Here is a 15,906-nt window from a genome sequence, read left to right as displayed (position 1 = left end):
CCAGGCCTCAGGGCAGGCTGGGGCTCAGGAGCAAGCTAGGGCAGTGCTAGCGGGGGCCTTGCCCCACTGGGGACTGCTGAAGGAAAACTTTGGGCCTTAGAACCATTGCAGCTTGCAGAGGGAACCGGGAACAGACATGAGTTAGTGGCTCTTAAGAGCCACCCAAGCCAGGGCCAGTGGGGTCTCTGGGGCACCATGTTAACATTGTGGAGGGGGCCAGGGCAGGGGGGCTTTGTCCTCAAGCTTCCCCCTAGGGGGTGGGTGGCTGCCGTGGGTCACTGGCAGAGCAGGTGTGTTCAGGAGCCCAGGGCTGGGCTAGCAGGGGGCTGTGGGTCGGGATTGAGGGGAACTGGCGGAGCTGGGGGGGTGCTGGGCTAGCAGGGGGCTGTGGATCAGGACGGAGGGCAATTTTGAGATCGCAGGGTCCCCGAAAAGCCTGTTGGTTTTCCCCTCCGTCAGGACACACGCTCCTTGCCGTGCTGGTTTTGCCCGCACCTGATCTCCGTGTCGCGCCTGGCCCCCTCTTGTATCCTGGTTCTGTTTGCTGGCTCCATCAGTGCGTTTGCTGGGACAGGTTGTGCTTGGCAGTGGCTTTAATTGTCTTTCCCCCCTTGAAACTCCAGTGAGCCCCTGGGTGTTGCTTGGCCCTGGTGTGTGGGGCTAGGGCAGGGGTTCTTAGCCCCCGTGGGTCTGTGGACTATGTCTGAGGGGTCCGCAAAAGACTTAGACTGAAAACTGATGCAACAGAACTGAACAGTAGATTTCCAGAGGGGGCCGCACCTGCATTCGAAATGAAAAAGAAAAAGGATTGAGAACCACTGGGCTAGGGGATACTTCCCGCCCTGCAGCCCCCCCGGGCAGGGCAGAGTCTGCGGTTGGAGTGGCCGTCGGTTTGGTGGGCGCTGGCGAGGTGCTCGCCGCTGTGGCAGCAGGTTGCCTTCGGCCCAGCTGGCAGAACCGGGGCGGCTGTTCCACAGGAAGAAGGCACGTATCAGTAACCGGAAAGAAGCAGCAAAAGGAAACAGAAGCGATACATTATTGATGGAGCCGTTTGCTGCTGCTATATTGGGAGAGCAGCTTTGGAGCACTCAGCCGCCCGGCACTGAACGGGGGAGACAAGCGCATAATACACCATGCGGTGACTATCCTAGGGAGACACTGCACCCGGGTTACCCTCATGGGGGACGGAAAAGCTGATTTTAAAATCAATATTTATAGTTTATGGAGTTGACATTCTCCAGTGGTTCGAGCAGGGGTGACTGGGAGCCAGGACTCCTGGGTTCTGTCTCTGGGAGGGGAGTGGGTTAGAAAAGGGAGGGCTGAGAGCCAGGACTCCTGGGTTCTATTCCCAGCTCTGGGAGGGGAGTGGGTAGAGCAGAAGACTGGCAGTCAGTTTCCTGGCTCTGCCTTTGGCCTGCAGTGTGACTCTGGGCAGAGTGATGTGCCTCAGGTTCCCCTTGTGTAGACTGGCGCTGGTGCTGTTCTCCCTGAGGGGGTGTGAGGATTAGCAGATGGTCGCTGATGGCCTGAGGGATGCTCAGGTGGAAGTTGTGCTGGGTTTGCAGGAGGCCAGGGTCTGTTCCCATCTATGTGCAGCTCCTGGTTTGACTTGACCAAAAAGCTCCCAGAGAAACCAACATAAATGAGGGGAAAACACACACACACAGTCCCATGTGGTCCCAGGACACTGGCCCAGCTAGACCCCCTTCACGCCACTTTCTGTGCGGAGATAGCAGGAGCTGCCTGGCTGGGGAGACTAGCCTCAGGCTGGGAGAATGGCCAGAAACCAGAACGTTTCTGTAACCTGAGAAAATCCATGGGGTCGGGAGCTGTCAAACCCCGAGGTTCTGGCTGACGTGCCCGGGCCATGGTTTCTAATGTGGCCAGCTGAAATCCAGAGCCGTTAGAGATGCAAAGACCTGCTACTGGGTGTCAAAAGACCCACTCACCACTGGGGGCTGAGCCATCGACTTCTGCAGAATCTGGCTTTTAATGTTTTAGAAACCCCCAGCGTTTCTGGCCCTGGTGTTTTGGGAGCAGCTGTCCCCGTGGGCGAGCTGCGTAACAGTGCGGTGATACCTGCCAGAGACTGCAGACAAGGGCTCCCAGCCCTGGGGCTGCTGCTCTGCCAAACTGGGAGTGAAATTCACGAGGCTCCGGTCAGTTTCAGGCTGCTCTGCCAGGCCCTGTGCCCACCAGGGAAACTGTCAGGCATCAGGTCGGTTTCATCCTGACCTCACTGCTCTGGACCCAAAGGCAGAGGCTGTGGGGGGGACGTTTAGCAAAGGCTCCCTCCCCACCCCCTTCCACAGCAGCTGTGGGGGCCCAGGGGACAGAAGACAGACAGCAGCTGGAGTGGGGGGAGCCCAGATTTAGCAGACAACACCTGGCTGGAGGCTGAGGGATGGAGCCGGCCCCAGGGTGAGACGCAGCTGCCGGCAGTTCCAGCCCCTCCCCGTCCCAGCAGGAGGGATTGTTCTGAGTCTGGGGGCTTCCCCCTCCCCCGTTCCTGGAGAGCGGATCGCTTTCAGCCTGATTCAGTTCCCTGGCTGGGAGTGTGGGTCTGAGAGGTTCCTTTCCCCATTTCTTCCCCTTGCTCCTACCTACATGCCCAGCCACTCCTGCAGGATGCTGGCCTGGCTCTGCATACCCTCCCCCCGGCCACGCTAGGCACACCCTGCCATGCGCCTTTCCCCATGGCCCAGTCCCTCCGACGGCCCAGTCACTAGCGATGTGTGTGACAGCAGCACCTCGAGCCCCATACTGAGACTGGGGCCCTGCTGGGCCCACAGACCCCCCCCTCGCCCCCTCCCCCCCCCCCCCGTGGCCGAAATCAGGGCCCCGCTGTGCCGGGTATATAATCAGAACCAGTCCTTGCCGGGAAGAGCTCAGTGTGCAAACAGCCAAAGAGAGGCGGGGGTGGGGGCGGAAGGCAGGGTCTGTCTCCCCAGAAGGCGAGCTGAGGGGACTCCCCCCAGCTACAGGGGGAGTCTCTCCATTTCTGCTGCTCTCTGCTGAGCTCCCCTGCTTTCCCCGTCTGTCTCTGTAATGTGGCGCGTGGGAGTGAATGTGACATTGCCTCTGTGGTTACACCAGAGCCTACCACCCACCCACCATGTGTGCGGCTCCAGCCTCTTTTGCAGCTGTCTCAGATTGCAAACTCCTCGCTGCCTGCTGTCACCCTGTCCCCAGCTTTCACCGCTGGCTGGCTCTAGGGCTGGGGTTATTTTCCCCCGGTGGATTTACTTGTCTGTTCGCTGTTTGCCAGGTCTCTCTGGATCCCCCTGGGTCATAGAATCATAGAATACCAGGGTTGGAGGGGACCTCAGGAGGTCATCTAGTCCAACCCCCTTTCTCAAAGCATCTCTCTGTGCCCCCTGCCCTTTGCAGCTCCTCCCAGCTGGGTACCCGCTGCCCGTCGTGCTGTGCACCCTTTTGCGGGTGGTTGATGTAGACCAGGGGTAGGTAACCTATGGCACGCGGGCCAAAGCCGGCATGCGAGTGGATTTTCAGTGGCACTCATGCTGCCCGGGTGCTGGCTACCGGTCCGGGGGGCGCTGCATTTTAATTTAATTTTAAATGAAGCTTCTTAAACATTTTTAAAACCTTATTTACTGTACATACGGCGATAGTTTAGTTATATATTATATAGACGTATAGAAAGAGACCTTCTAAAAACGTTAAAATGTATGACTGGCACGCGAAACCGTAAATTAGAGTGAATAAATGAAGACTCGGCCCACCACTTCTGAAAGGCTGCTGACCCCTGATGTACACAGTGAATAAGCCCCGTCCTAGCAGCGATGGCTTTGGGCACCTCCCCGTCACTCACCATCCTCCAGCCATTTTCGCTCCACATCCCAGAGTTTTGCCCTGGCCACTTGGAGTGATTTTTTTCCCCCATTCAGACTCCAAGATGCAGGATCCAAAGGGCTTAATTGCAGGAGCCCCATGGGATTTGATGTCCAAGATGACTAATTTCTGTGCACATTTCTGGGTTTGCAGGCACAGCCTGGCCGCTGTGGCCTGATGATCCAGCAGAAGGTGGGATGTTTTCAGGGTGAATGATTCATTCTCCGTGAGAAATACTATGTTTGTGTTCTGTCTGTGCAGCGCCTGGCATGGCCTGGGGCTCCTGGGGGCTCCGATAATACAAATAGATAATCATCATGAAAAGGTCCCATTCCTTCCTCCCAGCCTCTAGCAGAACACCTCCCCCCACCCCCACGGCCAGAAGCCAAGGGGAGTTCATGGACCGTTCCTCTTAACATTGCGGGGTGGAAATTCTCGGCTGAGAGCCCTCAGCCCTGCAGCTTGTTTCCTCTGTTGCTTTGACACAGCCTGAGTCTGTTGATCTTCAGGGCATGATGTGAAGCCATAAGTCCATCTAGCCCAGTATCCTGTCTTCCAGCAGTGGCTAGTGCCAGGTGCCCCAGGGGGAATGAACAGAACAGGGAGTCACCAAGTGACCCATCCCCTGTGGCCCATTCCCAGCTTCTGGCAAACAGAGTTTTCAGGACACCCAGATCATGGGGTTGCATCCCTGACCATCCTGGCTAATAGCCATTGCTGGATCTGTCCTCTGTGGACTTAACTAGTTCTTTTCTGAACCCAGTTTTACTTTTGGCCTTCGCAACATCTCCTGGCAAGGAGTTCCACAGGCTGACGGTGTGTTGTGTGAAGAATTTCCTTGGGTTTGTTTTCAACCTACTGCCTATTACTTTCATTAAGTGCCCCTGGTTCGTGTGTTATGTGAAGGGGTAAATAACACTTCCCTGTTCACTTTCTCCACATCAGTCATGATTTTACAGACCTCCCTCATATCCCCCCTTAGTCGTCTCTTTTTCTAAACAGTCCCAGATGTTTTAATCTCTCATATGCAAGCTGTTCTATACACTTCATCATTTTTGTTGTCCTTCTCTGTACTTTTTCCAATTCTAATATATCTTTTTTTGAGATAGGGCGACCAGAACTGCATGCAGTGTTCACGGTGTGGATGTACCATGGATTTATATAGTGGCATTATGGTATTTTCTGTCTTATCTATCCCTTTCCTAATGGTTCCAACATTCTGTTAGCTTTCTTGACTGCTGCTGCACGTTGAGTGGATGTTTTCAGAGAACGATCCATGACGACTCCGAGATCTTTTTCTTGAGCTAATTTAGACCCCATCATTTTGTATGCGTAATTGGTATTGTTTTCCAGTGTGCATTACTTTGCACTTATCAATATTGAATTTCATCTGCCATTTTGCTGCCCAGTCACCCAGTTTTGTAAGATCATTTTGTAGCTCTTTGCAGTCTGCCTGGGACTTAACTATCTTGAGTAATTTTGTATCATCTGCAAACTTTGCCCCCTCCCTGCTTACCCCTTTTCCCCAATTGTTTATGAACATGATGAACAGTGCTGGCCCCAGTACAGATCCTTGGGGGACCCCGCTACTTACCTCTCTCCACTGAGAAGCCTGTTTATTACAACCCTTTGACCAGTCACTGATCCATGAGAGGGACCTTCTCTCTTATCCCATGACCGCTTACTTTGCTTAAGAGCCTTTGGTGAGTGACCTTGTCAAAGACTTTCTGAAAATCTAAGTACACTATAACCACTGGATCCCCCTTGTCCACATGCTTGTTGACACTCTCCAAGAATTCTGGCAGCTTGGTGAGCCCAATGTGCTTTGTCGGCCGGGGTGGCTTGCAGCGACCTGTTTGTCTAGGTGCATTATGTGATCCCAGGCCCTGCAGTATCTGAGCCCCCTCCCGACAGAGCAATCGCTCTCTGCTCGGAGGAGTCATGGGGATAGTTAGATTTTTTTAACTTGAATGAGAGTGAGGTTTGTGTGTTGCGTGTCCGTGTGTGCCTGTGCCATGTGTTGTGTGTCTCTGCGGGGTGTGTGCGTGTGAAGAATCTCAGTCCCAGCTCTGAGCGTCGTGACGCCCAGTCTCTCCTCTCTCTTGTGGCAGTGAGTTCCATAGTCCCTGGTGCCTGGGCCAGTTCTGTCTCCCACGCTCACGAGCCTTTCCTGACAGTTGATTGTGTCGCGGGGACAGCTGTGGCAGGAGGTTGTGCACGCACAGCGCGGGAGGACGGGGCGTCTCAGCAGAGCCAGGGCCTGCCCTGTGGAGACTTTGAACACCAGACACCTTGCACTGGGTGCAAGGGAGCTGCGCAGCGAGGGAGCCCTGGGGTGCTGGGCAGTACGGTGCTGAACCCTGTCCCGGCTGGCGCTTGCCCCGGGCCCGTGGCAGCTTCGTTCCTAGGCTCATTGATCCTGGTGGTGGTAGACGGGCTGGTCACTGTGAGTGGGTCTGTGCCTGGCTGCAGGGGGCATGCACTCCTGGCCAGTCCCATTGGAAGGGGCGTTTTGGTGCTGGGGGCTGGTAGAATGATCGGGGGGTGGGGCCGAATTCTCTAGTTCAGCCAAAGGAGTTTCATGATGGTAATGTTCTGGGACTCGATCGATAAATCCCCAGGCCTGTGTTTAGAGACGAGGCAGGGAAAGCAACCATCAGGCACTGATGGAGTGTAATGCTCTGGGTGGGGTATTTTCCCATATTAATTTACTTGCCTTAATGGCTGCAGGGGACTGCTGGGAATCCAAAGTCTCAGGCTTTGGAGTAGCTGGTGTCCCTGGAGTCCCAGGCTGAGCTCTCTGCCAGGCTCCCTCACTTTCCCTGCCCCGTACCAGCAAGGACGCAAGGCCTTTGATTGCTGTATTCCACTGTGGGGGGCAGAGGCCGGGGCTCGGCTCCGTCTGTGCAGCTCCCCGCCCGAGGGGGCCCCTTCGGCCCCACACACCAGAGACCTGGTGCTACAACCCCTGAGGCCAGTCATGAGCCACCAGCTCTTAGCCTTGCAGGAGCTGGCCAGGGGGCTGGGACAGAGTCACACTCAGCTGGCATTACACAGTGGTCGGCTACTCACATTCCAGCACAAGGACTGTGCCTGGTGCAGGCTGGTGTCCAGGGTTTTGCTGTGTGGGTCAAGACCTTATAAACCAAAGCCCTGTCTGCTCTACCTGGGGCTGGAAGATCCCGGCAGCACCTTTTGGGAGGAGCAGGGCTTTTCCTTGATCAGAATATTCCCACTCGTGCAGCCTGCTGGCGGCAGCTGCTTGCTGTGCTCCACCCCAGAGGTGGCTGCATTTCAGCAGTGCTGCGTGTGTAGAGATTGTGAAGGGCTTCAGCCTGAGAAGTGTCATATACCTGTGATAGGTGGTTACTCCCTGTGAGATGAGCCCTGAGTGAGGTGTGAGGGGGGGCGCCCCGTACTCTATGGGGTGTGGCCCATTGGAGGTGCAAGAGGGCTAGCTGCAGGGGGATGGGCCAGCTCCTAGGTGGGTGTCCATACTCCCCCTCACTGGCCCCCCCGGGGTCTGCTGGATGGGAGTTTGTTCTCCACTCCCTGGCCCCGGGGCTGTCCCCAGGGCGGGGGCTCTGCAGGGCGACACCTGCCGGGCTGCCCTGTCCCCTCGGGAAGGCTGGCTCACATCTAGCTCAGGCCAGCAGTGAAGTGTGGGCCATGGTTGTAGCCTGGGAACTCAGCCCTGCCCTGGTGGTGGCAGCTGCCATGATCTGTGCGTGCAATATGGCTGGTGTGTGAGGGGAGAGGGTGCTGCGTGCAGGGGATGTGTCCAGCTCCTCCTGGGGGATCCGGAGCTGGAATAGCAGGGGGCTGCAGGGCAGGACCTGGACAGAGCTGGCTTTGCTCTGCCTGGCAGGGTGCAGCAGAACAGAGGTCAGGGGGCTGGCAGGACTCCATTGGACGAGGGGGATCCCCTGCTGTTGGGGGCAGCCCCCGCAGGTCTGGCTGTGAGTGGGAGCAGCCCCCTGGGAACGAGTGCCACCCAGGATTCCCTGGGCTTGAAGACACAGACTGCGCCAGACAACAGGGTCAGATTTTGTAATCCGCCACCTGACCTGTGGCCCCAGTGAGTCCGAGCCTGGGGGCCTGCCTGCCTCGGGGGGCCGCTGTTGTGCTCTGGAGCCCTGTGTCTCGGGCTCTCCGTTCCCCGCCCAGCAGTGCCAGAGAGGTGCTGCTCGCTGGCTGGCGGAGCCGGGCCCCGTGTGCAGTGAGTTTGGTGGATCTCAGCTCAATTCCTACCACATCACAAGAACCCCGTGTCTGAGGCTGCGTGAGTCCTTGGCTTGCTGCTCGCTGGCAAGGCCAAGGAGACCCCACAAGAGCAGGGCCCTTCTGGGACAGGGCTGGGGAGCGGTGGAGATATGCAGAGGCATTCGCTTCCCAGGGCTGTTACACCCTGCCCTTGGGATTGGAAACAGGCGGGAGGCCCCCCAGCCAGCCTCGGTGCCTCTGATTTCCCACCTGACGTGTTCCATTGGGCCTGCCCTGGGCCGGCGCATGCGACAGGCCCCTGCCAGCTGCTGCCTGTCTCACAGCCCAAGACCCTGCCTGCAGCATGGGGCCTGGGTGCCGCTTGGGCTGCTCACTAGCCATAAGCCCCCGCACTGCCGAGTGGCTCAGAGATCCTTCTCCCCTCCCCCGCACACCCAGAACACACGGGGCAGAGCCAGTTTGTGGAGGCACCTGGGGGACGGCAGACAGAAATAGGATCAGGGCCCCAGAGATGTGGGGATTCAGGGTGAAGGGGCCCTGCTGGGCTGCACCCCGTAAATGCAAGAAGGGGCCCCAGCGCCTCAGGAGGGAGGGAATGGACCTGCCCCTCCCCAGCTGCATCCCAGCCTTCCCTCTCCAGCCAGCACCTATTTAATTATTAACTCCGCGGTAACCATAAACAGCTGGGGCTGCTGCAGCCACGTGGACCCGCTGTCGTCAGCGGCCGGCTGAGCCTTTGGGGGAATCACAGGGATGTCCTCCCTCTGGGTGTCCTGGGGTACCGGCCTTCAAGCGCTCGATGTGCGAACGCTCATGCGTGGGCCGTGCACGTTTCTGCGCCACGTGACTGTCACGCGGGCGCTGGAATATCTGGTGCCCTGCTGGATCTTATAAGGGGGGGAAATTGCCCAATTTTGCAGTATTTGAAAATACAACAGCAGCCAAGCTGCGGGTGAGCTCAGGTGTCGGCATCGGCATCCCCACGTAGCACAAAGAGCATTTAAACACATGAGGATGAACAGACCCATATTTCATTTCAGGCACCATCTGAACGCGTTCGAATACTTATCTGCCTTCCCCTATCCATTGTTGTTACTATGTATGTGTGCTGTGGAAGTGTGTAGCTGTGAAGATCAGGGCCCCAGTGTGCTGGGCATCGCACAGATGCAGAGATAGAGAGAGACAGGCCCTGCCCTAAGAAGCTTGCTAGCTAAATAGGCAATGTAGACAAAGGGTGGGGACAGAGGGGAAACTGAGGCACAGAGCGGGGAAGCGACTTGGCCAGGGTCACCCAGCAGGGCGGTGGCAAAGTCAGGAACAGCAGCCAGATCTCTTGAGCCGCAGGCTAGTGCTTTGTCTGCTGGGCCGTGCTGCATTTCTGTAGCTTTCGGTGCCCAGGCCCGTCGGTTGCTTGGTGCGTGGGCGCTGCAGCAGACCTGATTTACGTGTAACAGCCCTTTTGGTCTGTTGGTGGCAGTGTGTGGTTTTACACACGTGTGCACTTCCACGTGCACACACACCGGTGCACGCAGAGGCAGCTGGTCTGAGCGGCAGAGCCTTGAGTTGCCTGCAGGGGGCCTGGCGAGCTGCGGCAGGGCCGAAGGAGCGGTACATCGTCCTGATCTATATGCTGTGCACCAGGTAGACGGTGGCTGGCCATGCCTGGCGTGTAGGGAGGGCACAGAAGACCAGGCACAGCCTAGGAGCACAGGCATGCGGGGGCTGCCAGCTTCCCAAAGGGGGGGACCAGCAGGGTGAGGGCAGGGCCACATGCGTCCCCCCTGCCCTGGCTGAGGTCTGCTGGAAGATGGCATGCTCCAGCCCCTTGCAGGGAGTTCCCCATGCTGACTCTGCTTATTGGCTTGCTCCAGCGCAGGAAGGCTCGGCATGGGGTTTCCCCAACCTGGGGCTCTGTGGGATGGTTACGGGGTGGCTGTGCCAGAGGGGTGGTCCTGGATGGCCCCTAGGAGAGGGGTTAGCCCTGTCGCGACTGACCTTGGGGCCCTGACCCCATGTGAGGAGTCTCACTGGCTCTGTGGGAGTGGGGCTTGTGGCTACGTCTACACTGCCGTGAAACCACCATGGCAGCCCCACTGCCCAATCCCTGCGAACTCAAGTCAGCTGGCCTGGCTGGCCACGGGGGGTTAATTGCAGCGCAGCCAGAGACAGGATGGTGAGGATGCTTCGAGCACCCCAACCTGCACCGTGGGCTTAGCCGTGCATCTCCTGTGGGTACCACAGCAGAGACGTGTTACTTGCCGGGGCAGCGTGTCGGAGCTGCGTCCGCACGCATGGGATCATGTGGTGTTCTGCGCCTGCCTCAGGGCGGGGAGGAACATGAGTGGACAGAGAAGTGTGAGGTGCCGCAGCATGCTGGCGTGCGTGTGTGTTTGTGTGCTCCCGGCACAGGACCGTATACCCACGTGCAGGCCTAGGTGAAGGGGGAAGATATTGTTGGCGGGGGGGCTGAATAAAACACGATAGCTCCTGGGAAGGGTGTAGAGAGGGAGCCTGCCCCACACCCACCGCCCCGTGGTGTAAGTACTGGGGTCCCTCACTGCTGCCTCCCTGCAGAAGAGAAGGGACCCCATTTGCTTCCTACGGGAATGGCACCCGTTACCGTTCCTGGAAGGACTAGGCGCCCCCATGCTGCCGCCCCAGCCTCTCGGGGGAGGAGGGACCCTATTGCCCACATTTCAGAAGGATGGTGGGGTCAGAGGGCTGAGCATGGGGGGTGTTCTGGCCCCAGGCGTGGATCTCCGGCTATGCAGACTCACGTTTCAGGTCCGGAGGGCCTTGGTGTCAGCCCAGCTGGTGGCCCTGACATAACACATGGAGCCGGGTGAAGCTGATAACATCAGGGCGTGTGTGTGCAACAGCAGGATTGTTGGTGTGCGATAGGGGGTTTGTTTGTGCGCGTGCTTTCCACTGGAGGGTTGCTGTCTCCTACCACCTGCATTGCACGACGGGGACAACGCTGCAGTGATGGGCGCGCCAGAAGTACCGTAGACAGACAGACAGATGTGTTAACAGCCTCCCGCTGTGCTGGCATCCCACCTCCGCGAAGTAGCAGCAGTACAGATGTGGGGAGCTGGGGGGGGAGAGACTCAGAACAGTACATGTGACGTTAGCAAAACACATGCTCAACCCCAGGGATGGCATGTTGTCCTGCCCACACCTCACCCGTCTGGGCTGCCAGCTCCGTGGGGCAGGGACCTGGCCTTCTAGACTGTAAACCGCCTGGCTCAGCATGGCCCTGGGCGAGGCTGAGAGCCCGGGATGGGGTCTCATGGTACCACGCGCCAGAATACGGTACTGCACGCAGAGCTCCCGTTCGCTGAGCCCCATCCCTGGCGTCATGACCCAGCCGAGCACTGGGGTGGCTGAAAAATTTCCCTTCAAATGTTTGTTTTTGAAACAAAATTGGCTTCTTGACCAAATGGAGATTTTCATGAAAACTTCCATTGCAAAAAAAGAAAAGGGGGGGGGGCGGAGGGAGATGTTTGCAAGAAACTGGAAATATTTGGGGTTTTAGAAACTGAAAACCAACTTTATAAAATTTCAAATTGGAAAAAAAGGTGGTTTCTGGTTGCGGAAAGCAGGAAAAGATGCAGTTTTCTGATGAAAACCTGAAAAAATCTAAGACAAAAAATGAACTAATAAAAGAATTGTAATTTTCTATGGGGGGAAGAACCCACCACCCTTTCCCGGCCAGCTGCGCTTAGTGTGCAGCTGTCTTCACCACACTGACTCGCTCCCCTGCCTCGCCCAGCCCGGCTGCAGGCATGTCACCGCGGGGGCGGGAGTCTCTTATCGCCCCGGAGCAGCAGTTCCCAGGCCTGGGTTGTATCAGTTGGCTGCTGCGCACGGTGCGGGGGTCCTGAGCTCTGTCGCCATGGACAGTGGCTTCTCTTTAATATGTGCAGGCAGCTAGACGCATTTAGTTGCTGCATTTCTGTCCCCCGTCCCCGTTCCCCGCTCCCTCTCTCCATTCAGTGCTTGGCCCCGCTCCTGCACAGGGCGCGATGGGAGAGGTGCCCCAGAATACCCCAGCGTAGCCATGGTTGGCAGGTGTGCTGGGTGTGACGGCTGCTTTGTCAGAAACAGGTTTGCTGCGGGGAGGGGTTATATGGTGCAAGGACAAACGAGACCACTGGCCACTTCATGCAGCTGGTGTCCCTGCTTAGTGCAAACACCCAGAGAAATGAGGAGTCATGTTGTGATGTGAGAACCTTAGTTGTCCTTCTTTTTTAGAAGTAAGTTCCTAGCCCTCATGGTTGCAGAGAAGAGCTTGTAATAAAGACCCTTAAATGCTCAGAACCTCAAAGGCAAATAAAAGACGCAAAACACGTTACTTCTAAAATAATGATTTCTAAGCTAATATCATGATTTTTAGTGCCGGAGTTGATTTTTTTTTAAATGCCCAGGGGCTGGCTGTGTCTGTTTGTTTTCCAGAGCAGCCCGCTATGAATGACTCTTCCATTTAGTTGAGGGGAAAAGAAGAGAGAACAAAAGCCAAGTCTCCAGGAGAGAGCATAGTGTGTGCGTCTCCTCTGGATTATACCACATCTGCCCTGCCTCACAAAATGGCAGCTGCTTCTAACCGTGTAAAACTGCCACGTGCAACCAAACTGACTTGGCTGACACAAAATAGGGTTAGGAAGTGAACGGGGCGGTTCCTTTGGAGACTGCTCTTTCCTAGCGCTGCATCTCTGCAGCCCAGCCGCTCCTGCCCCTCTTGGTGTGTGGAGCGGGACAGAAGCGGAGGCAGCTGCAGGAGCAGGATGGAGAGGGGAAGGGATCAGCATGGTCCACTCATCTGAGCTCCTGCACAGAGCAGGAAATTCAGGTTCATGAGTGGGTCTTCCAGGGACCAACAGCATTGGGTCGGGCCCATGGGCCTGCACAAGGTGGGGAGCCCAAGCTTGCTCCCGGCTTGTCACTCTTGTTATAACCACCTGGCCTGGACATCCCTGCGCCTGGGGGAGTCCGGCTCTGAATTTCACAGTCCAGGCCCCTCCCGTGTTAAAAATCCACAGATTAAAGGGGCTACTCCTCTCCCACCCCGATCCTTCCATCAGCCTTGGCACCAGCTTTGTCCCAGAGCTCCAGGCAGCATGTGCCGGTTAGTATGTGATCAGATTGATTGTTATTTTCTCAAGGCCTTTTCTATTCAATTCCCAAACCACCCGCATCTCAGAAAAGCCTCTGAAAGCCCTTACTTTATTTATTTATTTAAATGCGACTGCTCTGGTTTTATAGCAGTTGAGGGGCGGTGGGCGCGAGCCATGAAGCCAGACCCTCCTTTCATGCAGCCCCCTATGCATGGTGTGCCCTCCCTGGGCCCATACACCAGGCTCCTGCCTTCTCCTCCTGAAGACCCACTTTCCCTGTTTCAGAGTAACAGCCGTGTCAGTCTGTATTCGCAAAAAGAACAGGAGGACTTGTGGCACCTTAGAGACGAACCAATTTATTTGAGCATGAGCTTTCGTGAGCTACAGCCCACTTTCCCTGTGCTTCTAGTTATGCCCGGCCAGCTCCCTGCTCCTCTCCCCTTCGGGCTGGGCAGCAAACCGGTTTTATACCAATTTAAACAGATACCCTTACGTGGGTGCCACTCCCCGGCCCCTGGGGATGCAGGCTCAGCGGATGACAGGGCAGCTTATTTCCACCTGGAGGGGAAGCACCTGGCACATCAGGGGGGCTACCCGAAACAGAGAATCCTTGGAATTTCCCAGTCTGAGCCCTGGCTGGCCCGGGCCCCGGCTTGAGTTCAGCAGGATCCGTGGCTCCCAGGCCAGAACCCCGCCAAGTCTGCGTGCGGCTGAAAGCCCGAGCTCCTGGAGGCAGGGGACTTGGGCGAGACCCTCCGCGGGCCTTGAAAGAGAAGCGAGCAAGGAAGGTCCCAGCCCTGCGAGTTGCGCTGCCCCGCGGCTCGGGACTGGTAACCGCCCCCCCCCCCGTGCCGGATTTTGGAAAACCCTTGTGATTTATTTTTCGGGGCGGGGGCGGGGGTGGGGGGGGTAAGCCAGCCGCCTGCCTCGGGGGCCGTGCCGCACCTGCCCGGCAGGAGCCCCCCGCTGCGCCCCGGCGGCGAGGGTGCGTCGGGGCGGGTCCGAGCCCGGGGGGGCCCCCGCCGCGGGGCGGGCTCTGCCCTTTGTCTCCCCGTGCGGCGCGGGGGGAGGCGGGGCGGCGGCGGCGGGGCCGGGCTGGGGCTGGGGCTGGGGCTGCGTGTGCGGAGCTCGGGGGCGGCTCCATCCCCGCGCCGAGGGCCTGGCGGGCGAGCCGCGCCGCAGCCATTGTTCCGGGGCAGGCTCGCGAACAAAGGAAGGGGCCGCTCGGCGCGGCGCCCCACGCGGCCGGCCCCACTCGCGCCCGCGGCCCCCCGTGGGCAGCCCGGCGCGCTCGGCGGCGGCGCGGGCCCCTGGGCCGCCGATGGGCCCGGGGCCGGGGCGCGCTGCGTGTCTCCCCGCTCCCTCGGCTCGCCCCCGGCGGGAGCCCGGCTCTTCTCCCGGGTAAGTCGGGGCGGGGGGTGCGGCCTTTGGGGGGCCCGAGCCGGGCAGAAGGGGCCGGGGCGCCCCCCCCCCGGTCCGGGGGACCCCTCCGCGGCGCGGATCCGCCGCTAGGTCGGCGGGGGGGGGTCCATGTGCCGGGGACCCCCCTCCCCCCGCACGCCCCCACCTGCTCCGTGTTCCTGGGCCCCGGGACCCCTCTCCCCGCCCCCCCCCCGTCAGTTCTGCAAAGTTTGGCGGTGGGACAATGGCTGTTGTCTGGGGTTTCTCTGTGTGGAGCCCCCTGCCTGGGCCGGGGGGGGCATCCACGGCTCCCTCCCCCGTCTTTGTGTTTATGGTTTAAATTCGGGAGTGAATTTTAGGGCTCAGGGGAGAGGGACTGACAGCAGCCCCCCGGCCCGGTGTGGGGACAAGGGCTGGCCCGCTCTGCCCCCATCTGCTGTACCCCTGGTTGCTATCCCACGCCCGTACCCCTCCCGGCCCTTTCCTCCTGGCCGGCTGCCCCCTTTGCTACTCCGCTCCCGCGCTCCCTGTGGCTTTGCCAGGGCCCCGCTGTCCCCCCCCTTTGGTAGAGGGCTCCCCCATTCTCCATGTGTGTGCGGTGATGGGGCAGGTGTTGCAATAGGGCGGGCCAGTGTCCACAGGGACTAGACTGAGAACCCCAAACTCATCCCACTAGTGACTTTCAATGAAGTACAATGTGTCAGGGATATAAAACCCGGGTCCAGGATTCGTGCCATCCACCTGTTGGCCCCAGAGCCATGTTAGTGTAGCAGCCTCCCTTAGAGGGGTTTCACTCTCGGTTCTGAAGCAGCCACTGTCCGAAACAGGATCCCAGACTAGATGGACCAGTGGCTAGATCAGACATGGCAGGAGGCCCAGGCACGACCACCGTACAAATTAACGACAATAAATAGACAAAGCATTGACCTGATGTGGGATGAGGCTTCTGCTGTTCGTGGCCAGGGCTGGAAGGGGTGTGCGGCGACCCACCGGCGGTGTAGGCCAAGCCCCAGAAACTCCGTACTGAGCTGGAAATCCTGCTCTCCGGTTACACTGGAAGCTCTCTGGGGCAGGGACTGTCTTTTTGTTCTATGGCTGTTCAGCAAGTAGGGTTCTGTTCCGGGATGGGGGCTCATTGGTGCTACCATGGTACAAATTATAGTAATCCTACATCTGTTGCTGTGAAATGAACACGTGTGGGAGCGTTAGGCTGGTGGCGTTCTATCCAAGTACCGTTGTGACAGCCCTCGATACGGTTCCGCAGACCCAGGGGGCTCCTTGAACAATCTCGCCCGGGGCACCCCCACGGAGCAGC

At 58.3% G+C, this 15,906-nt stretch overlaps 1 protein-coding gene across 3 annotated transcripts in view; it reads left to right on the top strand.

The window, feature by feature from the left end:
- The window catches only part of LDB1 (LIM domain binding 1), a 52,432-nt gene that overhangs the window by 12,867 nt on the left and 23,659 nt on the right, over nt 1–15,906 (top strand). Inside the window, exon 1 of one of the 3 annotated variants that reach the window (XM_077823339.1) lies at nt 14,493–14,591. The exons of the other annotated variants lie outside the window; for them this stretch is intronic. The gene's annotated coding sequence lies outside the window, so the exon portion shown is untranslated. Of the gene's footprint in view, nt 1–14,492; nt 14,592–15,906 lie in introns of those variants that run through there. 3 annotated transcript variants of the gene reach the window in all.

The sequence above is a fragment of the Eretmochelys imbricata genome, chromosome 7, assembly GCF_965152235.1.
Source record: "Eretmochelys imbricata isolate rEreImb1 chromosome 7, rEreImb1.hap1, whole genome shotgun sequence".
Lineage (NCBI taxonomy): Eukaryota > Metazoa > Chordata > Testudines > Cheloniidae > Eretmochelys > Eretmochelys imbricata.
The sequence above is the reverse complement of the archived record's forward strand: the minus strand, read 5'-3'. Positions and strand labels throughout refer to the sequence as shown.